The sequence below is a fragment of the Oncorhynchus gorbuscha genome, linkage group LG12 (genome assembly GCF_021184085.1).
Source record: "Oncorhynchus gorbuscha isolate QuinsamMale2020 ecotype Even-year linkage group LG12, OgorEven_v1.0, whole genome shotgun sequence".
Taxonomy (NCBI): domain Eukaryota; kingdom Metazoa; phylum Chordata; class Actinopteri; order Salmoniformes; family Salmonidae; genus Oncorhynchus; species Oncorhynchus gorbuscha.
Genome location: NC_060184.1, coordinates 61,461,325 through 61,475,447, shown reverse-complemented (window position 1 = coordinate 61,475,447; position 14,123 = coordinate 61,461,325). Strand labels below are relative to the sequence as shown.

Genomic DNA, 14,123 nt, shown 5'->3' with positions numbered 1-14,123 from the left:
CAGTTACAACACCATTGAAACATACTGTATGTATCAGATCAATGTTAGTCGTTCCAAAGCACAGGTACATTCTAGAAACAGGTGAGATGGTGGTATGCATGATAAATGATCAGTCAGGTCTAAACAAAGCCCTTCATACATACCATTTCACAATATGCATTGACAAAAGACTGCTGCACTGATATCAACAACAGTTGCTATGGTAATATGAATTGCCTGAGTATAAACCAAACATTTAGTGTTGTTGTGATCTCAACACTGAAAACATCTCATCTTTATTCACTATTCATACACAGATACAAATGAATGTTTTCTTGTTGAAAGACCTGGAATGAATCATGAGAGGGACCATCTTATCCTCGGCTGTTTCATTTGCCTCATGATCACACGAGGCCTTTCAGGTTGAATACAGCAACCTCAGAAAGAGTGTTCAACTCACGAAGCTGCATGTGACGAGCGCTGGGAGAAAACTGTCTACTGTCCATGCATTTTGGACTTTTCAAATCCTCTACTAATCAACAAGGACGTTAGCTGTCTGTACCTGACACCTCGTCTTAAGTATGGTTCTGTACTGAACATTCCAGCCGACTGACCAAAAAACGAAAGACAGGCAATTCAAAGTCCTCAGCATTAAAAGAATGCACTGCAGAACACAAAGGTCACGTGTAAGCCACGTAGACATAGTCTGTGTCAGTTTGATATAGGTTCTTGTATTCCTTATGGTTTTTTTTTGTGGATGATGTGGTTCCTGGATGAGGCAACATCCCAGATTTGGGGAATTCTGATCATTGACAAGGTCTATTATTTGGACATGTATTTTTCTGAAACAGAAAGAAAAATGTAAAAACGTAAAAGTTCAATTTCAATATCAAAGCGTACTCAACTCAGTTGACCTGCACTATGCTATTATCTCTTTCAACATCCAGGTCCTGAATCAGAGAGAGAACGGCAGGCATCCATTCCCACCTGGCACTAGCTGACCGGAATTAGTCTGAATAAGAACGGGCGACATTTGAAATGGACAGGACTGCTTCAAATAACATCTCTGGACATACTGCACATAGAGTACAGTAGACAGCTAAAGAACTGTGAAAAAGCAATCTGGTGTATAGATTTATACATCAAAATCAAATAGAACATCCCCAAGTAATCTCACCCCTAACGATCTATATTCCTCAGTTAGCTTTGTCCCCACATTTTAAACAACCAATACTCTAAATGCAGATTACAGTATGTATCTCTCCACACACACACACACACAACACACACACGCACGCACGCACGCACGCACGCACGCACGCACACACACACACACACACACACACACACACACACACACACAACATACGCACACACACACATCTTTGTTTTACTATCCTTGTGGGGACCAAACAATTGATTCCCATTCAAAATATATTTTCCTTAACCCCTCACCCTAAACCTTAACCCTAACCTTAATCCTGAACCTCTAACTCTAACCCTAAATCTAACCGTAACTCCTAATCCTACACCTAACCCGAATTCTAACCCTAACCCTAATTATAACCCTAACCCTAAACCTAACCCCAAAGCCTAAAATAGTATTTTTCCTTGTGACTCCTGGTCCCCACAAGGATAGCAAAACCAAACACACACACTCACTAAAACAAGGCTGCAGCTTAGCTGAGCTAGCGCTAGCCACTAAAGAGAGACACATTTCACAGGCAGGTAGCCTTTTTCTCCAGCCAGCCCAATAGTGACTTGGCTTGCAGACAGTGGCAGGTAATTGATGATGAAGTTAGCCAGAAGCAGTGTGAGGGATGGATCAGTGGACGTTTTAGTGCTGGTTAATCAGTCAGCCCAGACAATGGACCCGCTGACCCAACACACCTAGTCCTGAGTGATCAATTAGCCTGCTATACGCCTACAGCCTGAATGTACAGGCCTCACTGCCCAGCCTGTGTATAGGTCTCTCTTTCTACCCTTGAGATAGCCTGAACGCTATAACTTCTGCTTGTTTATTCTCTATTTTGCCATGAGATAGAAAATGCCATCAGCTATACTTTAAGTTACAATTTTCAGGACTGTTTTTCATTTTTAGTTAGCTCATAGCTTATTGCAAAGGATTACAGTAATATCTTAAACCTACAGTAAAATTACAATATCTGGTCATATTTTATTTTGATAAACAATTACATTCTCCAACCAATTGGGTCAGATGGCAGTACTGACCCAAATGTCTAACCTATGGAGAACTTCTACCCATATAGTCAGCATTGAATTGGGTCTATTTTCATGAATCTAAAAGAATAATTCTGGTCTATTAAAATCCATCACATCAATCATGATGACCATTATCCACAGCTATGGATGGAGACCTTGATTAGATCCACCACTCTGAATGAGAGAAGAGAGAAAGTGTGAGAGAGAGAGAGAGAGAGAGAGAGAGAGAGAGAGAGAGAGAGAGAGAGAGAGAGAGAGAGAGAGAGAGAGAGAGAGTGAGAGGTGGAGAGGGGAGACAGAGAGAGAGAGAGGGAGGTGGAGAGGGGAGACAGAGAGAGAGAGAGAGAGAGAGAGAGAGAGAGAGAGAGAGAGAGAGAGAGAGAGAGAGAGAGAGAGAGAGAGAGAGAGAGAGAGAGAGAGAGAGAGAGAGAGAGAGGAAGAAAGAAGAGACAGCACAAGGCCAAAGTGGAAGAGGGAGCGAGAGATAGAGACAGAGAGAGTGAGAGAGCGAGGGGGAGTGAGGGAGGCAAAATGAGTGAGGAGAGAAGGGTGAAGAGGTGCAAAGAAGAGGGGGAAGACCTTCACTGCTAAAAAGTAGGAATGTCAATTGAGGAGACATGGGAAGGTAAAATTAATCCAGATATCCAGTAGAGATCTTGGCACTGAAGCTCTAAGTGCTAGAGGTGACCAGGGGCAAGTTTCAGTAGGGTAGGCCTGACTGGATAAAGATGGGGTAAGGGGGTCAGAGACACCCAGATAAGGGGAGTGGAGACAGAGATACCCAGGTTAGATAAGGGGGGTGGGGACAGTTATACCCAGGTTAGATAAGAGGAGTGGAGACAGAGATACCCAGGCTAGAGAAGAGGAGTGGGGACAGTTATACCCAGGCTAGATAAGGGGAGTGGAGAAAGAGATACCCAGGTTAGATAAGGGGAGTGGAGACAGTTATACCCAGGTTAGATAAGGGGAGTGGGGACAGTTATACCCAGGATAGATAAGAGGAGTGTGGGACAGTTATACCCAGGTTAGATAAGGGGAGTGGAGACAGTTATACCCAGGTTAGATAAGGGGAGTGGAGACAGTTATACCCAGGTTAGATAAGGGGAGTGGGGACAGTTATACCCAGGTTAGATAAGGGGAGTGGAGACAGTTATACCCAGGTTAGATAAGGGGAGTGGAGACAGTTATACCCAGGTTAGATAAGGGGAGTGGAGACAGTTATACCCAGGTTAGATAAGGGGAGTGGAGACAGTTATACCCAGGTTAGATAAGGGGAGTGGAGACAGTTATACCCAGGTTAGATAAGGGGAGTGGAGACAGTTATACCCAGGTTAGATAAGGGGAGTGGAGACAGTTATACCCAGGTTAGATAAGAGATAAGGGAGCAGGGACAGGGATACCCAGGCTAGATAAGAGGAGTGGGGACAGTTATACCCAGGATAGATAAGGGGAGTGGAGACAGTTATACCCAGGTTAGATAAGGGGAGTGGAGACAGTTATACCCAGGTTAGATAAGGGGAGTGGGGACAGTTATACCCAGGTTAGATAAGGGGAGTGGAGACAGTTATACCCAGGTTAGATAAGGGGAGTGGAGACAGTTATACCCAGGATAGATAAGGGGAGTGGAGACAGTTATACCCAGGTTAGATAAGGGGAGTGGAGACAGTTATACCCAGGTTAGATAAGGGGAGTGGGGACAGTTATACCCAGGTTAGATAAGGGGAGTGGAGACAGTTATACCCAGGTTAGATAAGGGGAGTGGAGACAGTTATACCCAGGTTAGATAAGGGGAGTGGGGACAGTTATACCCAGGTTAGATAAGAGGAGTGGGGACAGTTAGACCCAGGTTAGATAAGAGGAGTGGGGACAGTTATACCCAGGTTAGATAAGGGGAGTGGGGACAGTTATACCCAGGCTAGATAAGAGGAGTGGAGACAGAGATACCCAGGCTAGATAAGGGGAGTGGAGAAAGAGATACCCAGGCTAGATAAGGGGAGTGGAGACAGAGATACCCAGGCTAGATAAGGGGAGTGGAGACAGAGATACCCAGGCTAGAGAAGGGGAGTGGGGATGGAGATACCCAGGTTAGATAAGGGGAGTGGAGACAGAGATACCCAGGCTAGAGAAGGGGAGTGGGGATGGAGATACCCAGGTTAGATAAGGGGAGTGGGGACAGAGATACCCAGGTTAGATAAGAGGAGTGGGGACAGAGATACCCAGGTTAGATAAGAGGAGTGGGGACAGTTATACCCAGGTTAGATAAGAGGAGTGGGGACAGTTATACCCAGGTTAGATAAGGGGAGTGGAGACAGAGATACCCAGGTTAGATAAGGGGAGTGGAGACAGAGATACCCAGGTTAGATAAGAGGAGTGGGGACAGTTATACCCAGGTTAGATAAGAGATAAGGGAGCATGGACAGAGATACCCAGGCTAGATAAGAGATAAGGGAGCAGGGACTGAGATACCCAGGTTAGATAAGAGATAAGGGAGCAGGGACAGAGATACCCAGGCTTGATAAAAGATAAGGGAGCAGGGACAGAGATACCCAGGCTAGATAATAGATAAGGGAACAGGGACAGAGATGCCCAGGCTAGATAATAGATAAGAGAGCAGGGACAGAGATGCCCAGGCTAGATAATAGATAAGGGAGCAGGGACAGAGATGCCCAGGCTAGATAATAGATAAGGGAGCAGGGACAGAGATACCCAGGCTAGATAATACATAAGAGAGCAGGGACAGAGATACCCAGGCTAGATAATAGATAAGGGAGCAGGGACTGGGATACCCAGGCTATATAATAGATAAGGGAGCAGGGACAGAGATACCCAGGCTAGATAATACATAAGAGAGCAGGGACTGAGATACCCAGGCTAGATAATAGATAAGGGAAGCCGGGACTGAGATACCCAGGCTAGATAATATATAAGGAAGCCGGGACTGAGATACCCAGGCTAGATAATATATAAGGGAGCCGGGACTGAAATACCCAGGCTAGATAATACATAAGAGAGCAGGGACAGAGATACCCAGGCTAGATAATAGATAAGGGAGCAGGGACTGAGATACCCAGGCTATATAATAGATAAGGGAGCAGGGACAGAGATACCCAGGCTAGATAATACATAAGAGAGCAGGGACTGAGATACCCAGGCTAGATAATAGATAAGGGAGCCGGGACTGAGATACCCAGGCTAGATAATATATAAGGAAGCCGGGACTGAGATACCCAGGCTAGATAATATATAAGGGAGCCGGGACTGAGATACCCAGGCTAGATAATATATAAGGGAGCTGGGACTGAGATACCCAGGCTAGATAATATATAAGGGAGCCGGGACTGAGATACCCAGGCTAGATAATAGATAAGGGAGCAGGGACAGAAATTCCCAGGCTAGATAATAGATAAGGGGAGCACATAAAAGATCACAACAGCCAGGTCATTATCACCCTCTACAATTCAGACACTGGTCCTTCCTCTCATTATTACCCACTTTGAATCCAGTGTCACTGGCAGAGGAGAGCAGAGCAGGGAAGAGGGGTGTGCTATGCATTTTAAGTGAGACCTGGGCTATTTGGGGCAGGTCGCCTGCTTCCTCCCCCCATCCATCAAGAATAAGGTGGGGCACTGCAGAAATAAAGGGGTTTTAGAGGATGTGAGAAATTAAGTTTAATATATGTTGATAAATAATAATATGTTGATAAAGGTTTTCAAAGAGTGAACATGTTGTCAATTAGAGGTCGACCGATTATTATTTTTCAACGCCGATACCGATGCCGATTATTGGAGGACCAAAGAAAACCAGATACCGATTAGTCGGTCGATTATATATATATATATATATATATATATATATGTAATAATGACAATTACATCAATACTGAATGAACAATGAACACATATTTATCTATTTAGTCTCAAATAAATAATGAAACATGGTTTCATTTGGTTTAAATAATGCAAAAACACAGTGTTGGAGAAGAAAGTAAAAGTGCAATATGTGCCATGTAAAAAAAGCTAACGTTTAAGTTCCTTGCTCAGAACATATGAAAGCTGGTGGTTCAATATTCCCAGTTCTTCAATATTCCCAGTTAAGAAGTTTTAGGTTGTAGATATTATAGGAATTATGACACGTTGACTATTTCTCTCTATACCATTTGTATTTCATATACCTTTGACTATTGGATGTTCTTACAGGCACTTTAGTATTGCCAGCCTAATCTCAGGAGTTGATGGGCTTGAAGTCATAAACAGTGCTGTGAATCAAGCATTGCTAAGAGCTGCTGGCAAATGCAGTAAAGTTTGAATGAATGCTTATGAGCCTGCTGCTGCCTACCACCGCTCAGTCAGACTGCTCTATCAAATATCAAATCATAGACTTAATTGTAAAATAATAATCAAAAAAATACGAGCCTTTGGTCATTAATATGGCCAAATCCGGAAACTATAATTTCAAAGACAAAACGTTTATTCTTTCAGATAAATATGGAACCGTTCCATATTTGATCAAACGGGTGGCAACCCTAAGTCTAAATATTGCTGTTACATGGCACAACCTTCAATGTTATGTCATAATTATGTACAATTCTGGCAAATAAGTTCGCAACGAGCCAGGCGGCCCAAACTGTTGCATATACCCTGACTCTGCATGCAATAAACGCAAGATAAAGTGACACAATTTCCCTAGTTAATATTGCCTGCAAACATTAATTTCTTTTAACTAAATATGCAGGGTTAAAAATATATACTTCTATTGATTTTAAGAAAGGCATTGATGTTCATGGTTAGGCACATTCATGCAACGATTGTGCTTTTTTCGCGAATGCGCTTTTGTTAAATCATCCCCCGTTTGGCGAAGTAGGCTGTGATTCGATAATAAATCAACAGGCACCGGATTTATTATATGCAACGCAGGACAAGCTAGATGAACTAGTAATATCATCAACCATGTGTAGTTAACTAGTGATTATGTGAAGATTGATTGTTTTTTATAAGATAAGTTTAATGCTAGCTAGCAACTTACCTTGGCTCCTTGCTGCATTCGCGCAACAGATGGTCAGCCTACCATGCAGTTTCCTCGGGGAATGCAATGTAATCGGCCATAATCGGCGTCCAACAATTCCGATTACCGATTGTTATGAAAACTTGAATCGGTTAATTGAAAATGTATTAAAAATGAAGCAATATACACAAACAAAAGTGTAAAATAAATTGCTTACTATTTGACATGGAATGGAGTCCTACGAAGGCTATTCTGCGGTTCAGTAAGTGAGTATTTTCAGTCTTTCCTGTTCTAAGGCATCCTTGGTGTACAGTACACTGGGTTCCCGGCTCACTGGCTCATAAGGCATACATAGAATGGAGTGTATTTTTGGGGCATAGGATCCTACCAATGAGGCAATGCTGAGGTTGATTTTATATTTAAACCCATAAATGTTTTACAGGATCCATATGACCTCGCGGAGAGCTCTCTCGCCAACTCTTTCCCTTCTCTCTTTTTCTCTCTCTGAAGCTGTGAACCCCCCCCCTCCCTCCCTTATGTCCGCTTCCATTTCGTCCCTGGGGCCACTCAAGCATGGCTGAGTGTTTAAAAGTCGGTGGGGAAATACATGCACGCTTGGCCTGGCAGTGGTTACAACTACTGGAGTAGCTTCTGACTGACTCATGTGTATGAATACCCAACCTCTTCAGCTCCCTCCTACCTCACTGCCTCCCAACAATCCTGCTCTTCTTCTTTTCATCTGGTCTCTTTATACCTGTTCCCTGTGCCCTCTCATATTTTCCACATCTCTCTGTCTCCATCTCTTGCTAAACAAAGCCAGTGATGTGCCTAGCTTGTGTAGGATAGACAGGAGAGAAAAAGACAGATGGAGACATAGAGAGAGAGAAAGAGAAAGAGAATGAGAAAGAGAACGAGAGAGAGAGAGAGAGAGAGAGAGAGAGAGAGAGAGAGAGAGAGAGAGAGAGAGAGAGAGAGAGAGAGAGAGAGAGAGAGAGGGCTGGGCCAGCATCACATGGAGACTTGTGCCATGCATGGAGGGCTCTTCACTCTCCTCAGATTCCTGGGCCTGCCTTCCTTTCCCAGAATCCCTAATCTTCCTCGTTAACAACCTGCCAATATGACAGTCCTCATAAATAAACATGTGGCAGACAACCGGAGCATGCCCCTACCAACATGACAACCAAGCGTTCAATGTTCCAGAATGTTTGATGAGCCCAACACACATCTCTGTGGCATACCATCACCACAGCACCAGCCGATCCCCACAATGGCCTCCCCTCCCCTCTGTCTTCAACGTGTCACTGGCTAAAATTTGCATACAGGTCTTTGATCTTTTTTCAATCATGGTGTGGTGTATCCTAGCTAATGAATGAAGCTATAACAACTGTTTCGGTGAAACAGCATGGCTTTCTTACTGTTGGGGAGGGGAGGGGAGCATCGAGAAATCAAAGCGAAGGTTTTGAGCAGAACAGCAGTGGAACATGGCAGCCCTCCCTTCCCCCTCTAATACAATCTGATTGTTGGAGCCAGACAGGTCCCGGGCCTCTGAAGGCAAGAAACTCCCTCAGCGCTGCTGCCAAGACGTGCTTGACTTGCCCCCACAGCTGCATCTCACATGGTCTCTCTCTCTCTGTCTCTCCTTTTCTCTTACCCCCCCCCCCCCCCCCGCTCTTACACTCTCTTACTCTCACCGCTTTCACACTATCCTTCCTCTCTCACTCTTACTCCCTGCCACATGCATCTTGTGTGTGAGAGAGGGGCACTTTTGACAGGGTGACTCTTACGATGCTGTCTGCATGGCGTCGTGTGTGTGGAGCTCGGGGCATCTGTTACTCCTGCGCCACATACAGAAGTGTACTGTAGCAAACTAGACAGCAGGGAGAAAGTATACGCCAGCCACCACCACTACCACTCCTCCACCCTCTCTCTCCCTGTCTCTCGCCCTCTCACATTCTCCTCTGCCTCCCTTCGCCACCAAGCACACACTTCATTGCGACATAGGAACACCTAATGCATTATTAAAAACACTTTTCCTAAAAGGCTGCTAGCATATTATTTCCGCTTTCACAGTGGCATGCCTGCAAGGCTACTCTACATGTCCACCTCTAGCCCTTAGAATAAGCCCAGCAAGGTAACCCACTGGAAATAGAGAACATGTGCATTAATAGTAATGAACATGTATAGCGGCTGATACTGTTACATTGAGCTTTATCAAAATCTAAGGTCCTCTGAAGGCAATGTATAAAATCAAGTAGTCATGTCTAAATTATAAGGTAAATATCGTAGCAAGTGCAAGTTTCACTATTGGCAACATGTCAACATGGATGGACTGGAAATCATTATAATGACTATCGCTCTTCTTTCCAAATTTGATCAACATCATAATTAATGGGAACAGAATATAATTTAGTATCATATCTAATATTAACCCTTACAAGTCCATGTGCGGACATTACCGCACTTGTTTTTTTTTTAATTCTGTGAAATTAAATTGGCATACATGAATGGTTTGACGATAATATTATTATTATTACAAACAAACTCAAATGTAAAAATGAGTTAGTAGGCCCTGTATTAGAAATATAAATACTGTATAGCACCATAATGTATTTCAATAGTATGCCATAATATATATGATATGTGATAAGGTTAACCAAACCCAGCTGTATAAAATACATTATACTGGCTCTCAGTCTGCAGCTTCTTACTGATCATTACCATTTACCAAATCTAATCAAAGTCCAGTAATATGCAGAGGATAAGCCTGGATTCGAAATGCACGGGTGATGCACGGACAGAAAGCTGCTCTGAATAAAACAACTACTCAAACATATCGTTAGGCTTATCAATAGACTACCCTGAATATAAGAAACTACCAAGCCTTTCAAAAGGATGCAGGATAAATTGTCGTGTATAAAAAAAAACACTTCTATTTTGGTACACTCACATTCTTTAGCCTACTAAAAAACTTGGGGCTTCAGCAGGTGTATTGATAGGACAGGGCTGAACAGGGCATAACGTGAAGTATATTTCCTTTAAAACAACCCCCCCAAAAAATACAAAATAGACCGTATCTTTTTAGCGGCATTTCATGATATTGACTGGTAATACTAATACGGAATTGATCAATTCCACAAGGGGGCGCTTCCACAAATCACAAGTAGGCTTAGCTTTGCCAAAAGGGCACCGGAGTCAAGTCATTCACGTTTTCATTACATTATTTTAGGTATTAAAATGGACGCGTTCAACTTCATTCAGACTGCATTATGGCAAATTAAACCAAATGTTCAAAGATATGACATAATCAACACTTCGATAAAAACCTACTATAGGTGGGTTTCCAACTAAAGTTAGGCTACAATTCAGGAAGTATTGAAAGATGAGTCAGCTATTAAGACTACCTTCATACAGCATACAATGTTTTAACGAAGGTGGCCACAATTAAACGAGTTACTTTAATTGTACAACATGCCTACAAAATAGACTTAGTTCAATAATAGCCTATGCGTACTTACATTTGTAGGTTTGCCTCAATTCACCGTGCACAGTCCAGTGTTCAACAAGTTCAGCACTGACCACAGGAACCCCTTTAAGATGCGCGTGTAGATCTTAATGTGATGAGTCCGGTAGAAACGGGATGCTAAAAGTTGATGACCCAGGAGTTAAAACAAGCTGAGTCTGGAGTGGAGGCAGCGATTGAATGGTCCCCCCGCGCGCACGTCAATCTTCCTGGAATCGCTGTGCAAGTGCAACATCTCTTTAGTGAAGAGACGGGATCAGAGGAGATTTTCTCCCACTTTAAAACAAATGACTGATCACTGTCTGGAGCTCTTAGAGCAGCACAATAACACGAATAGGTGAGTATTTTGACAGCAGCCTATGTCCCGCGCGCCGCTGGTCATCATTCTGCCACGTGCAATTCCATTATTGCATTGTTGGAAGCAATGGAACAGTTTCCGCATCAGAAAAATTAAAAGAACACTATGAAAAAACTTTGAAACGCAAAGGCTCCTTTGTCTTTTATAAAATGTCCGTTTAATCTGTATCATTTCTTAGATCCACAGCCAAGACATTTGACTCCTGTGAGCGGATATACACTTATCTCTCTCTCTCTTAATCTCTCGCTATAGCCTACTCGTTACAGGCACTCAAAGGGAACATGAATCACAGCAATTAGCAGCGCTGCCGAGAATATCCTCCACTGTTCCGGCGTCACGCATCCCTCGCGCATTCCCCTACACTGCACTGCTAGGCAGGAAACTGCTCAGTGGAGATGGCGGGTAAGAGATAGCGCACTTAGAGAGTCCGTTAGATTAAACCGCTCACTCAGCCTCAATATTTCCCCCCCAGCGCAGTCCTCTTTCAGGACCAGTCTGAGACTCAATGGGGCAGATGTATCTAAACTTAGAGGACAAATGACAGATCACTGAGAACAGTGGTTTCCCACTCTAACGGACGGAGCAGAGAGAGAGATATGAGAGATAAGCAATCTCTTCCTAATGCGAGCTAAAGTAGTGATTGCATCCCGTACCTCTACCAATATGCCTACATGTGTTCCGCAGGGTCCTAAAGGTAGCAAATCATTTTAATAACCTCAGTCATTAAACTATTTTAAATGTATTTGTTTTGGTGGTTTAGTTCAATGATATAGACTAACTGTTTCAATGCTATGTAAACATAGGCTAGAGTTTTGTCAGATTGCGCACAGAATATGCGCACTGGACGAAACGTTGTCACGATGTCGGTAATTGACTTGGAGAGGCACACATATGGAAATGAAAATCAAACATTTAGGCTTTCCATGCCTAAATATTGGGCTCCTGACCCCCCAAATCTGTCCCGGGTTAAATTAATGAGGGGTTTGAAAATATGAGTATAGAGGTCTGTCAAATATAGGCATGGGATGATGCGCAAAGCATGCACTCAACCCCATACATGACGTGCTCAAATTACAGCACACACATACCACGGCCACCCACCAAAAACCTTGATGAGTCAGTGTGAGTTGCTGGAAGTTTAGCAACGTCATTACACCTTGTGTAAGACTCCATCTGTTAGCTGCATTTTCACTGCAATTTACCGGACACTGGCAAGAGTCGAAACAAGTGATTTCTACAGGGGATTGAGTCCGCAGCAATCTCTCACACCGTCAGGATATTAGCCTTGGGGAGGGCCCAGATTATATTAAAATTCGATCCATTCTGACAGTAAATCCTCCAGCGGTGGCGATGATCCGGGGGACAGAAAGAAACAATCAAGACCAGAGATGGAGAGAGAAAGAGAAAGCACTGAAATTATATCAATGACCCTGCTACTCCTGTTTTGACGTCTAGGACCGGTTTGGAATACAAATCTATTTCAATTCTTCTCCATTGAGTAGCAAAGGAGACCAGTCCCTATGGTTGAGGTATCATGTAGGAGTACAAATAGTCTGTTAGGCCTGTATGATTCACAAGTTTGAAAAAACATCCTTGGGGGACAGATGCTGACCTGTGGCCTGTGACTTGAGATTTCTGTAGAATGTCAATAGGCCTAGTTTTGCAATTATTGTGCTGGACAATAAACTCCCTTATTTACTCACATATTTCTATTGAAAATGTCAAACGTTGCAATTCAAATCGGTGCTGAAAGTTGGAAAGAAGTAGCACGGGGCCATATCTTAATAACCTAATGCTTTTGTTAGGATTTAAAATTGAAAATTGGAATTAAAAGTAATTTTTCCCTTACAGTGTCTCGCTGCACCCCTGTCGATATGTTGAAATGAATCAGTAGCGTTATTATCAGCATTGTACAATTTATGAGGTGATGGAATAATCCTATATGTCGAAATCAGCTCCCCACACACAGCTCGCTCTATGAGCAGTGCAATTACGTACACCTATCAAACCTCTGTTAGATAGTGAGGCATATGGCCTCAATTATCACACAGATATTCCCGAACAGTAAGTCTGCCACAACACCTTGGCAAGCTTTACACCACGCAGCAAACGCACAAATAAATCAAAGGTCTAGGACAACAATTAAGAAGATTACAAATGCATACAACTATACCCACTGTACTTAGATATTTATTGTAAAGCATTATTTAATGAATCGACTGTGCTCTATTTTTATCATAGTTATACACTTTTCCTGTCAGCTGTCAGAAACCACTCTATCAAATCATAAGGCGTCTCATATAGCCGCGACCATCAACAAGTTTGTGCCCATCCCTCCAACATGCTGAAACCCAAACAAGTAGACCTTACCTTTTCTCTCAAAGGCTCATTTCGTATCCTTGCGAATAATAGCGAAGATCATGTAACACTGCGATATATTTCTTTTTTTAAACCTGGTCATCGTCGTTCACGCGGATAGCAGAGACTTGCTGTGAAACGACTAGTTCTCTCCGTGGTTTCACCGGAATGGGGTGAGCGGAGGCACGGATGTCACTTCAGTGACAATGGCACTTCAGTTAGTGGAACAACAAGGCAAACACATGCAACGTCACACAGGGGTAACGGGAAATAGTACTTTAAGTTCTACTTGATCCTTGTCTGAAAAGTTGTTGATGACAAAAAAAACAGTGGCTATGACTATTGAGCACGTCTCTCATTAGACTTGTAGAAGGAGCGGTTATAATACCAACATTCATGAGTAGTGCTGCAACATACCGACATGTAGTAAATTATCTTGTCTACCGAGACACACGCATTCCAAACATCTTTCAGTAATGGAAACATCGTGTTTAATTGATATAAAATATATATTTTTTATGGGTATACTTTAGTTTGCCTTTAATAGTCATATAATAAGTCATGCAATGTCACAACTAAGTTTAGTAAATCATTTCAAGTGAAAAGATAAAGATAAACAGATTGACAGTAGAAAATATCTAACACGTGACAATCACATGACGTTGTGGAAAGTATAACAACATT

At 42.9% G+C, this 14,123-nt stretch overlaps 1 protein-coding gene across 11 annotated transcripts in view; it reads right to left on the bottom strand.

Moving 5' to 3' along the window:
* The window catches only part of ntng1a (netrin g1a), a 290,272-nt gene extending 276,597 nt beyond the window's left edge, over window positions 1–13,675 (bottom strand). For 2 of the 11 annotated variants that reach the window (XM_046292526.1, XM_046292527.1), the window contains exon 1: window positions 13,452–13,672. The gene's annotated coding sequence lies outside the window, so the exon portion shown is untranslated. Of the gene's footprint in view, window positions 1–10,718; window positions 11,644–13,451 lie in introns of those variants that run through there. The other 9 variants (XM_046292528.1, XM_046292529.1, XM_046292530.1 and 6 more) reach the window with 7 other exon arrangements.
* Window positions 13,676–14,123: the final 448 nt, after the last annotated feature.